The sequence below is a fragment of the Hemibagrus wyckioides genome, linkage group LG13 (assembly GCF_019097595.1).
Source record: "Hemibagrus wyckioides isolate EC202008001 linkage group LG13, SWU_Hwy_1.0, whole genome shotgun sequence".
Lineage (NCBI taxonomy): Eukaryota > Metazoa > Chordata > Actinopteri > Siluriformes > Bagridae > Hemibagrus > Hemibagrus wyckioides.
In genome coordinates this window covers 18,515,497-18,527,670 of record NC_080722.1, presented here as the reverse complement: position 1 = coordinate 18,527,670, position 12,174 = coordinate 18,515,497, and the positions used below count along the sequence as shown (strand labels likewise).

Below are 12,174 nucleotides of genomic sequence, written 5' to 3'. Positions count from 1 at the left end.
GTGGGGATGAGGTTGGAACACAACTCGGATGGTCCGTGACAGGGCAACATGCACATATACATTTACACTGTGGACATATTTAGAGTGGTGGGGGGAAATGGAGACCCATCTCAAAGGGGACCTCAAATGTGACACGTGTGACCGTAACCCGAGTTCAATATTGTACCACTTCTTTATAAATTCATCCAAACATTTTCTTTACTGCTTATCCTACACAGGGTCTTGGGGAACTTGGAGTCTGTCCTACGGGCCTCGGCAGGGGCAGGGGACAGACTGCATGGGGCACACACACACTAATACTATGGACAATTTTGAGATGCCAATCAGTCTACCATGCATGTTTTTGGGGGAGGAAACTGGAAAACCTGGAGGAAACCCATGAAGCACAGGCAGAACATGTGCATCCTGAGCAGATCTGGGAATCAAACCTCTAACCTGGAGGTGTGAGGCAAACATACAAACCACTTATCCACCATGACCCCCTCTATATAAAGTCATTTCCAGGAATACTTTGAACACAATCCAAAATGTACATCATACCAGTGTATACTATACCACCATACCATTATACATTGATGTAACACAACACCCAGACCAGTGTACGCTACACAATTAAATCCTTGAAGGAAGCTATCGTAGCTTTACATGACCTGATCTTTGTTAAACTACTTTGTTAAACCCTTGGAGCTTTCAAATGCTTTTCTTCACAGCTCCTGATCTAGAGCTTCGATCTCATTAAACAACCCGCAGGTGTTCCCAGGCACAGGGAATTTCAATCCCAGAGATCATCCGGCAAAGATTTCCCATAATGGTACTCCTCCTTCAGTTGCTGTTGAAATTGTCTTACACGGGTTATGATGAAAGAAACATAATCTGGGATTAGTTTGTACAATTAGTGCAGTGTGTGTGCTTGCTCCATGGCTGCTTTAGCCATTTCTGGTGTCTCCATTGATAGGTTTATGACTGTGAGTTTTTATTAACGGTGACATCACTGCACAGGAAATTCCATCATCGCCTGGCCAGATGTCTGGTACAGTCTTTAGCGATGATCTGGTCGTCTGAATGGATTATTGTTTATGGTCAGAAAGCAGTGGAGGTCATCCGAACATAACGCAAATGATGCCTTGTGTGGGGAGTCTTATTTTTCCCACCTCAGATAAAATACTGGTATTAATAAATAGCAAAAATACCAAACGTTGGATACAGATGTATAAATATCATGCTGACATTCTCTGAAAGATTGCTTAAATTACATTTAAACCAGCACATATCCTCTTATGTGGATCTTTTCTCAGAGCTTCATAACAGAATCGAGAGCAGTGATGACGAGTCATGTTTTGACTGCGGCCTGTAGGGAGCACTGATGCGTTGCGAGAGTAAACACACATGACGCACACAATACCATCTCCATCCTACAGCTCTTGCTCAATTTACTGCCTTGATGGTGAAGCTGGACGCAGTCCTGTTCTCCCACAGCGTGACCAGCTGGGGGGACCGAGGCATGGCATGTGTGAGGGAAAGCTGAGAGGCTCTGAGCCTTTCTGTTCAGCAGGAGACTCTACTGTTTCACATGCACTGAGCTGTAAGGCGAGTGTTATTGCCAAGCGGACCGCAGAGTTAGATGACGGTTACTCGGGGCAAATCTACACCTGGGCTTTCTCAGGAATTCTCACGTTGGTCCAAACATGGCACTGCTCTAAATTCAGCAGTCATGTGCAATTCCCTGCATCCATAACCACTGAGAGACACTCATTAAAAGATGGTAATTTAGGAGCTGACAGTCTGGAAAATGTGATGAGATTAATCATCTATTAAATTGCAATTGTGTGTCTCAGAAAGAGAGAGAGAGAGGGAGAGACAAATGAATGTAGTTAATACCCCATTGTTGACCTTTTCTCATGTCCGTCTTCTCAATTTCAATGAAATTAGATGCTCCAGAAATTGCTTTTGAATTTGTTGTTAATTCTTTGTGTCTTTCTACCATTTCATGATCTGTGAATACTGATGTAAGTCACGTTCTCCAAGCAATCCCATCCTCTTCCTTCAATTCCACAACCTTTGTTTAAGCCCCCTATTAACAAACCATTTACACAAACAGTTAATTTAGAGTGTTCAGCAGACCTGTTCTTTAAGCTTGTGAGATGGACGTGTGTGTCTTTGTTCTACAGTAGGATGAGGTAAACTGTCCTATAGTCATAAGCATGCAGAGCTGTGGACAGTATCAGCAGAGACAATTGGACAATGGGCTTCTTGCGTGTGATGGTATGACATGTTACCTCTTTGAAAGTGTAAAGCTCTGGCGTTTCTGTTTACTATTTACGTTCCTCAGTCTAGTGAGTCTCCAACTTGTGTAACTACTTCTTCTTTCGGCGAATCATCTCTCTCCACCTGTCTTTATCTTCTGCATCCTCAACATTTGCATCCACTAGCTTCATATCCTCATTTATTACATCCATATACCTCCTCTTTGGCCTTCCTCTTTGCCTCCTGCCTGGCAGCTCCATGTCCAACATTCTCCTACCGATATACTCACTCTCCCTCCTCTGAACATGTCCAAACCATCTTAATCTGGCAGTAACTTGTGTAACTATAATCTCTATATTTATATACATATAAGGTACTATACACTATACCCGACACGTCATATAGTAGGTTATATATGAAGTAGATATTTTCTCACAACGCCTTTCTCCAGCCTGCGAGAAGGCAATACTTTGCAAGCTTTCTTACATATCTGACGAATGTCACTACTGCTCGTCTTCAGGGGCTCTTGCCACACCGACTGTAAAATACCTCCATTGCGCAACGCAGAAGCCGTATGAAGAAGAACGCACTTGCGTTTGTGTAATTAGATCATTGCTGTTGATGGTAAAATGACCAGAGCTATTTATCATATTTCAGAGGCTTAGAGATACCATAGAGAAAATAATGAAGGTCAACAATATATACACACAGAAAATTGGATCACTGTCCACAAATTTATTTATAATTACTACAAATATACTAAATTGTCAAGTTATAGTTACTACTAATCTACAAAGTATTTCATAGTATGCTTGGAGAGAAGTAGACATTTAATTTTAGATATACTAGGAATGATACCGGGTGGCTTAATGTGTCACATGTTTTCCTCGCACCCTTGTGGTTAGGGATTTCGATTTCAGCCTTCGTCATGTGTGTGTGTTGAGTTTGCATGTTATCTCTGTTTTGGTGGGTTTCCTCCGGGGACTCTGGTCTCCTCCCTGCCCATACCTGGTGCCACATCCAGGCTGACCATTGCCTTGTTCCTTCAGTCCCCTGGGATAGACCTGTAGGATAAGAGGTACAGAAAATGAAAAGGGTGGATGGATGGATATGAATGATATGGTTGTCAAAATTTATTTCTGAGCACTTGTCTACCTACAAATACACACTTTACGTTTTCTAAACCAATCCACAGCCTCGCATTTGACATGCTATCAACCTCTGTGATCTTGACTGATTTTTCCTGATTAATTAGGTTCATTACTTCCAACTTATGATCGTTATTATTTGAAATAATAGCAACATGGACATTGTTATTCAAGTGAACCCAGTCCATATTGCACATATTGGTTGATACTCGAAGCTATGGTGTTGTATAAAGTGTGAAAAATGGGATCAACACATTCCTAATAACATAACTGCGTCGTCTTTCATGCTTTTTTACATAATTAATTACAAAAAAAATCTCCATATTTAATGATTTATCTGATTATCGGCGTCTCTAAATGAAATGAAAGAGATCGTGTCCTGTATTTTGCCTCACGTTTCGTAACATTAGCGTATTTTCCGATATGTCTCATCCCAGCACCTGTTCCGCCTCCTCCTGTGTTACAGATTTAGCTTACTCAGAAACACCTCATCAATTTTTTTTTTTTTATGAATGGGCAAAGTGCCCTCTTAACCCTCCGTCTCCTGCCCATCTGAGAGGAGGCCTGTTAGCCACATGCCTGCTAATCGACTGGCACCGAACCCTGAATGCTGATATGAATTATTTGTCCGGTTGAGGCATATGTGTGAAGTTTGATTCCTGTGTAAGCAGCTTTGATGACGCAGTCACTCGTGGTATCGTGGATAGCTGAGTGGTAATCAGATCTGACCTGCTAGAGTTCTCTCTGACCCACTTCTACACACTCCAGAGTCCTGGTGTCCCATCCTTGGACTGTTAGAAAGCTGAAGTTTGCTAAATGATAACCAATCAATGGCTCCTGTGAGTTGGAACACATCGGTCCATTTATGCTTTCTATTTCTGTTGGTCTGAGTGACAGCTGCTTTTTACATGAATGGTGCTGGATGCCAGGTGAGCAGCATTAGAAATGTGAAGCTGTTGGTCAGTGATGGCATCGTGAAAGAGTCACATGTTTGAGAAGTGTTAAACAGATGGTAGCTGCTTTTTTTCTCTCTCTCTCTTTGTTTGTGCTGCACCAGGTTGCTTCCCTAAGTGGTTTTTATTCAGGTTCAGTACATTATGTGCTTTTATTCAGCCATTGTTCCTTCCCGCACGCATGCATGCCCCGGAGCTAACCTCTTTAGGCTTCAGCTCTAAGCACTGGGGTCATTTCAATGACAATGCTTAACTGATTGATGAGATTGACATGAGGTCTCCGTAAAGGAACATATGGTGGGATTACTAGGCAGGTGGATGTTGTGTATGTTCTGCTTGATGCTCCTGTCTGTTCATTAAATTGGTTCATAAAGGCTGTTTTGCATAATTCAGATTCAATTTTTTTTTTTTTTACGGGTTTGATTTTTGCACTCGTGACTACGCTGAAAAAAAAACTGAACTGAATGGGCAGTAAAATGATCAATAAATGATTTGTGTGGAGCAGCACAGGGACTGTTACTAACAACCAAAGACATAAATTCAGCTCGCATGGCAAATTAAACAGATTGCTTTTTTTATTTTATTTTTATAAATCTTGTCGAATCTTACCTCGCTGATTGAATGGAAGGTGAGTCAAGACTCATGAATCATTTAAGGAAAAAGAAAATCTATAAGGCAGTGGAAAGTGAAATTGCGAAGACTGCCTTTTTTCTGACGTGCTCACGTGTATTGATAAACAAGAGAGCAAGAGGTCATTAGAGGCTGTGCTCCTCTGTTTATCTGGTCTCATGCAGAGTAACAATGGCTGTCCTGTGGACCTGACACCAATCCAAGGACACGCGCCACGTCAGGCATGCAGACTGCAGCTGGCAGCTTGATTAAAGTTTCATGAGAGTGAGGGACAATGTGAAATTTAGCCTCTGATTAATGAATGGCTGAGAAGATACACGCTTACACACAAGCTCTGCACTAATGAGCTTTGTTGGGGGACTGGGAAGAGAAACGGAAATGAAACAATGCTCCTTTGAATGTGACTGAATAGTCTCAGTTATTGCTGTAAGGCTGGTCAGCGAGTGTGGAAGCCATGCATGTACATATGAAAGCCTAACGCACAAACTATTCATTTATACCACGTGAAAAAATACTTTTTGTTCCTGAACATCGGTCAATCGTTTATATATATATATAATATAGTGTGTGTGTGTGTGTGTATATATATACTATTATATTATATTATATATAATAGTAAAGATTGATTTTATATATATATATATATATACAGTATCTCAGTGAGTACACCCCTGATATTTTTGTAAATATTTTATTATATCTTTTCATGTGACAACACTGAAGAAATGACACTCTGCTACAATGTAAAGTAGTGAGTGTACAGCCTGTATAACAGTGTCAATTTGCTGTCTCCTCAAAATAACTCAACACACAGCCATTAATGTCTAAACCGCTGGCAACAAATGTGAGTACACCCCTAAGTGGAAATGTCCAAATTGGGCCCAATTAGCCATTTACCCTCCCCGGTGTCATGTGACTTGTTAGTGTTACGAGGTCTCAGGTGTGAATGGGGAGCAGGTGTGTTAAATTTGGTGTTATCGCTCTCACACACTCTCATACTGGTCAATGGAAGTTCAACATGGCACCTCATGGCAAAGAACTCTCCGAGGATCTGAAAAAAAGAATTGTTACTCTACATAAAGATGGCCTAGGCTATAAGAAGATTGCCAAGACCCTGAAAATGAGCTGCAGCACGGTGGGAAAGACCATAGAGCGGTTTTACAGGACAGGTTCCACTCAGAACAGGCCTCGCCATGGTCCACCAAAGAAGTTGAGTGCATAAACTTATTTGGTTCAGATGGTGTCAAGCGTGTGTGGCGGCAACCAGGCGAGGAGTACAAAGACAAGTGTGTCTTGCCTACAGTCAAGCATGGTGGTGGGAGTGTCATGGTCTGGGCCTGCATGAGTGCTGCCAGCACTGGGGAGCTACAGTTCATTGAGGGAACCATGAATGCCAACATGTACTGTGACATACTGAAGCAGAGCATGATCCCCTCCCTTCGGAGACTGGGCCGCAGGGCAGTATTCCAACATGATAACAACCCCCAACACACCTCCAAGACGACCACTGCCTTGCTACAGAAGCTGAGGGTAAAGGTGATGGACTGGCCAAGCATGTCTCCAGACCTAAACCCTAAGGTGGGGGAGCGCAAGGTCTCTAACATCCACCAGCTCTGTGATGTCATCATGGAGGAGTGGAAGAGGACTCCAGTGGCAACCTGTGAAGCTCTGGTGAACTCCATGCCCAAGAGGGTTAAGGCAGTGCTGGGAAAATAATGGTGGGCACACAAAATATTGGCACTTTGGGCCCAATTTGGACATTTCCACTTAGGGGTGTAGTCACTTTTGTTGCCAACGGTTTAGACATTAATGGCTGTGTTGAGTTATTTTGAGGGGACAGCAAATTAATTAATTAATTAAGCAGACACTGTTATACAGGCTGTACACTCACTACTTTACATTGTAGCAGAGTGTCATTTCTTCCGTGTTGTCACATGAAACGATATAATAAAATATTTACAAAAATGTGAGGGGTGTACTCACTTTTCTGAGATACTGTATATAAATAAAAACGCACAGATGCATAAAACAGAATAAAATATCTTTTCTCATTTAAACTCCTTCTGCAGACAAAAACTCCAGCTTATCCTTTATTGAAGTGATTTCTCTGTATGAGTAGACAGCGACTGCTCCCATGTCTTTAATGGCGTTTTTGAGCTCAGCTGTATCTGTTTATATTGTTACCTGCTGCTGGAGACGTCTGAAATGCCTTATTTCACACTTTATAGAGATGACGCTTCATCCCCCAGCACAGGTTTAACCTCAGCTCTAAGAACCGATGTGATCTTGTTACATAATCTGTGCTGTTAAAGGCCGGGTCGACCCTGACAGCACCGCGGCCCTCTGATCTACAGGAATGCTAAGGTCATGGTTGGAGAAGCAGGATGTGGAGCTACACTGGACTTTTAGAGGCATTTTGTGCAGATGTTGCATTAAACCTACAGCTTAAAAGTACCCCCAAACTACCTGCACTGCTTATTAAAGAAAAGGTGCATCATCTTCTTCTTTCGGCTTTTCCCTTCAGGGGTCGCCAAGGCGAATCATCTCTCTCCACCTATCCCTATCTTCTGCATCCTCAACACTTGCACCCACTAGCTTCATATCCTCATTTATTACATCCATAAAAGAAAAGGTGCATAAATAAATAAGATTATTAAATTTTGAGGAACCTCAAAATTCATGTCCTTCCATATATATATATAAAACACAAGTCCCGTTCTTAATGTTTCCAAACTTGCAGAAGCTTGAAATACTTTTTAATGAGGACGAAATACATTATTTTAATTTATAATTATTTTAGTTTGGTAAAATTGTTTTCGCCAAAAACCTTTACCTCCACTATTAATCCTTGCTTTTCCCTCTACCTTTGCATTACCCACAATTCCACCCAGCACCACTGCACCCGTTTGTTCTGTACATGCAATAATAAAGTAAATAATTAAAACTAAAAGACACCAAAAAACCTCCCTCAGTTAATCAGTCAGTTAGATGTGGAGCAGAGTTATTCCAGTCTATGAGGAATTGATCTGTTACTGTTTAAAAGGTGTTTAAGCTTTTCCAGGGTATCCGAGGACAGTTTATAGGTAATAAATGTGTAAAATATTAGAAGTGAGCAGTCTTCATGTTGTTTTAACAACATAAATTTTATTAGCTATGCTTTATTAGACATGAAGAATGAAAATGAAGAAACTTCATAGAAATGAAGCTGGAGCAAATAAAAAACTGGGCAAATAAATAACATATGAATGATATTTGCACAGGATATATACCTCCGGTGTGTGTATGTGAAGTTAAATAGCTTTTATTTCTCATATATACACATTACAGTACAGCAGAATTCTTTCATCACATATCCCGTTATTGGAGAGTTGGGGTCAGAGCGCAGGGTCAGCCATGATGCAGTGCCCCTGGAGAGCAGGGGGTGTTGGGGGCTTTGCTCAACAGCAGCAGCTTGGCAGTGCTGGGGCTTGAGCCCCGATCTTCCAATCAACAACTGTGTGTGTCTGTCTGTCTGTCTGTCCGTCTGTCTGTCTGTGTGTGTCACTGTGTGTGTGTGTGTGTGTGTGTTTCCTGTCCACAGTAAGCTCAAACTCGTGACTTTTTTACTAAAGATGCCTCAACTTGGAATAAATAGTGCTAACAGTCTAAACTGATCTCTCCTCCCTCCCTCCCTCTCTCTCTCTCTCTCTCTCTCTCTCTCTCTCTCTCTCTAAATATGACATTTTCTTTGTAAAAATCTCTAAGACTTTACTATATAAAGGGTAGATTATACTACTGGGATATTTGTGCAACCAGGAGCATTGATAAGCAAGCAGCAAGTGTGGAAACGAAAGCCAGTATAATAATTTCAGAACATGTGCCAAACATTAATATCCTGAAGCTTGAAACATTATTATTTTAATATTCATTCTCTTCTCTTGTTCCTTCTCAGTTAAATGAAATGACTTTTATTTCTATAGCTCTTTTAACAACAGACTCGTCAGTAAGCAGACTTGAAGAAATCCAGATGTAGATGGTGATGTAGATCAGTAATGAAATCCAGAGGAAATCAGTGACCTCCTGAGACGACATGAGGAAGCAACCTCGAGACTCAAAACGAGACCCTGTCCTGTTCAGGGGTCACACAGACGGTGTGGTTAGGATGTCATTACTCTACTATGATTGATAAGTGTGCTGAAAAGATGTTCATTTGAGTTGTTATGATTACAGGAGCAGCTTTTTTAGGTACCGCAGTAAAGATTATACACCGAAACCATGAGGCAATCTTCCAAGCCTCTGCAGCACATTGTGTCGTCTCTGCTTTTTTTTTTTTTTTTTTACACCCGGAATGAGCCGAGCTGATGAACCCCCCGCGGTCCTGCTCTCGCTGGTCATCGTCTTCATCCAGATGGAGCTCATTGAGGTGTTGCTGAAGCCTGTCATTTGTACCTCATGGTGAGGCGTCACAATAATATCCAGCTATTGATGTTCTCTACCCCCCCAGCTGCTGGGAAACGTGGTAATGCAAGTCTGAGACTGCCCTCTGAGCCTCACATCAGCAGGGTGGCTTTATGCACAGCGTGCCATTGAAACAGTTGAGACTCTTTCTGTCTCCACTGATTAAGTGCATCAACAAGTTTCACCCAGACGACGCTTATATAACTTAAAAGTAAAAGACATTAATATCTCTCTTCCTACACAATTACATGGCCATTCTAGCATCATTCAGCGCTGGGTCATTTATGTAACGTCTATATGTCCTAATCAGAGTGTGTATGTATATTTTTTTTTTGCAGGTTTCTGCATTGAATCTGATCTGAAAGAACTGAATCTGAAGACTATTTTGTTCCTGAAGTCTTTTTGTTCCTTAGTGATGTATGCAGATTGTAGTGCTGTGATTCTGCTATTCAGCACTCGCTACCTGCTGATTCAGTGCCTGTATTATAACCCACTGGATTCAGCAAAGCCATTGGCTATGCGCCCGAATAAGAACAGGGCGAAAAAAATATCCGTCAAAAGTCCGTAGCTGTGAACGACGTGCGCTACTCAGCAAAGTTAATACGTCGAAGGGACACAAATCTTGCGCGTGTGGCCCCCCCCCAAAAAAACAAACTGGTATTCTGACATTTATTGTAATGCCGTAATGTCAGCGTAACCTTCATTTAAATGCGTCACACTTAGTCACATGTTCTCAAAGAATAATTTCAAGAGCAATTTATACCACTGCTGCTCTTATCTCGCCAGACCTGCTGCTTATATTGGCCTGAACTAATGAGTCAGATCTAATAGGTTTCCCAGCCTGCTTCCTAATGACCCTTCTCTCATTGTGTCCGAGTTATGAGCCGGACGAGCGTCCCCAGACCTAAAAGGCTTAAAGAGGACATTTTACCTTCACAAATCCATGTCCGTGTTAGTAACAGGAGCGTATTTTCTTCAAGCAGCTGTTTTTCTCATATGCCGTCAGACACACAAATGGAAAATGATATATTTATCCTCGTGACGCATGACATTGCTTCTCAGGTTACAGTATTTCCTGTGTAACATATGCTTGTGTTTGACGATAAACACATTAGCACAGATGATCAGTCGTATGTTTGGTTAGTTTTAGCGTGGCCTGATGAAAATACATACAACGAGTTTCATACGTTTTCCTCACTTTACTGCACTGATCCTTGTTAGCAGAACACTGGAGATCGTCCAACTTTTTCAATCAGTATAAACGTACGAATTATTTTATGGCCGCAAGTCTGGTAGAAAATGAGTCAGGACGCTTTTGGCTTTCAGCGTGAGATGTTTTTACCTCTGTTTAGAGTTTTAGTGGTTGAAGATCATGTCCTTAAATTTTAGATGCTTATGAACAAACACTTGAGGCATCTCAGAGAGCAGAAATGGGTTTGTTTTCAGCATTAACTTTGTTTTTTTAAAAACCTTTCTATGAATATATTTTGCCCCTAGTAAGCTAGATATAAACAGAAATATTCATGAAAAATTCTTAGTGTCTACGTTCATATGAGTCATTAAGCATCGCTATGTAGTGTAACATGACAAAAACATTCAATGCTGAACATAGACACAACAAAACAGACACAAATGACATTTTTGGCCTCTGGTTAAAAGAGTTCAGATCTACTGTGTTACGCAGAGCAACCGGTCATTTCCTTTCAGTCTGGAGGAATATAACTTTAGAAAGAATTATAACGAGTTGTTCATAACATGAACTCAGAAACTACACTGACCCATTAGTTCCCAAAGAGCTCTTGGTTGTTGTTGTAGAAAGGACATTATCAACAGTTACATTATTTACTGTCCAGTGTCACCCAAATGAGGATGAGGTTCTCTTCTGAGCCTGGTTCCTCTCAAGGTTTCTTCCTCATATCATCTCAGGGAGTTTTTCCTCGTCACCTTCACCTCAGGCTTGCTCATTAGGGATCAAATAGTAATTTGACTTTATCATTTTTTCTGTTTCTACACTTCTGTAAAGCTGCTTTGAGACCATGTGAATTGTTACAAGTGCTATACAAATACACTGAATTGAATTGAATTGCTTGTGTATTTCTTTAAATCTGAGACGGAGCCTGAGTGACGGTTTCATGTTTGTTGCTCTGGGCCTGTTTGCCCTTATATGTGATGCACATGTGTGATCCCTGGTTTAAATCTGTCATGCTTGCTGCTTATAGTTTAAGTGCTTAGGTTAACATGTGCTCTGGGAGATGCCTTTCAGAAAGGGGGCGGAGACTCTGGAGGTTGCCTTGTTTATCACACACAGCTGCCTTGCTGCACAGTTGGGGCTTCTTTCCACTGTGCCATCACCTCTGACCTTCTGAGAGTGTGCACCTGACTCGGCCAGACGTGCCAGTCCAGGATCGTTTAGGAAACCCTGTCCACATTTCTCCCTCATCCCCCTCCTCTGAGCCCCAGCTCATACACACCTCATGCACCTCCTGTGACGACACCTAATCCATCAGTGTCGTGCTTCGTGCCTGGTCAAGAGACCCCAAATGCCAGGCATGGAGCTGTGTGTGTGTGTGTGTGTGTTGGGGTTATGTTTCAGGTCTTTTACTGGCACATAACTCACAGAGATAGAGTGGAACTCCTGATTGAGCACAATGACTGCAGTTCTGCTGAGGTGTTGGTTGGTGATGTGGGGATTCTTATTTCTTTTCCTTTTTTTTTATCTGCAACAGCTCCATTGGCTGCTGGAGAACCCAACACCAAACACC

At 41.7% G+C, this 12,174-nt stretch overlaps 1 long non-coding RNA gene across 1 annotated transcript in view; it reads right to left on the bottom strand.

Annotated features, from left to right (window-relative positions):
• Positions 1-3,016: 3,016 nt before the first annotated feature.
• Positions 3,017-12,174, bottom strand: part of LOC131363753 (uncharacterized) — a 53,918-nt gene continuing 44,760 nt past the window's right edge. Inside the window, exon 3 of the long non-coding RNA XR_009206372.1 lies at positions 3,017-3,308. This is a non-coding gene — a long non-coding RNA (uncharacterized LOC131363753). The remainder of the gene's footprint in view (positions 3,309-12,174) is intronic.